The sequence below is a fragment of the Schistocerca piceifrons genome, chromosome 5, assembly GCF_021461385.2.
Source record: "Schistocerca piceifrons isolate TAMUIC-IGC-003096 chromosome 5, iqSchPice1.1, whole genome shotgun sequence".
Lineage (NCBI taxonomy): Eukaryota > Metazoa > Arthropoda > Insecta > Orthoptera > Acrididae > Schistocerca > Schistocerca piceifrons.
The window spans coordinates 447,748,554-447,749,142 of record NC_060142.1 but is presented as its reverse complement, the minus strand read 5'-3'; the positions used below and the strand labels follow the sequence as shown (position 1 = coordinate 447,749,142).

Below are 589 nucleotides of genomic sequence, written 5' to 3'. Positions count from 1 at the left end.
TGCCAACAGCGCTGGGCAGTCCGGATGGTCACCCATCCAAGTGCCAGCCCAGCCCGACCGCGCTTAACTTCGGTGATCTGACGGGAACCGCTGTTACCACTGCGGCAAGGCCGTTGGTACTCTTTCCCCTACTTCTCGATAATACAAAACGTGTTGCCCCTCTTTGAATTTTCTTGATGTACTCTCTTAACCCTATATGGTAAAGAGTCCAGATTAGTAGATCGGTTGCATCTTCTAAGTGTTTTGCCAATAAAACGCAGTCATTGTTGCCCCTCCCCACAAGTTTCTCGATGTGCTCTTTCCAATTTAAGTTATTTGTAATTGGAATTCCTAGGTATTTAGTTGACTTTACGGACTTTAAATTTGATTGATTCATCATCTAACCGAAGTTTAACTGATTCCTTTTAGCACTCATGTTTATGACCTCACACTTTTTATTATTTAGACTCAGCTGCCAATTTTTGCACCATACAGACACCTTTGTTAAACCGTTTTGCAACTTGTTTTGATCTTCCGGTGACTTTACTAGGACGTAAACGACAGCTTCATCTGCAAACAACCTAAGACTGCTGCTCATATTGTCTCCTAA

General features: G+C 42.8%; 1 pseudogene; it reads right to left on the bottom strand.

The window, feature by feature from the left end:
• On the bottom strand, positions 1-118 carry LOC124799775 (annotated as a pseudogene).
• Positions 119-589: the final 471 nt, after the last annotated feature.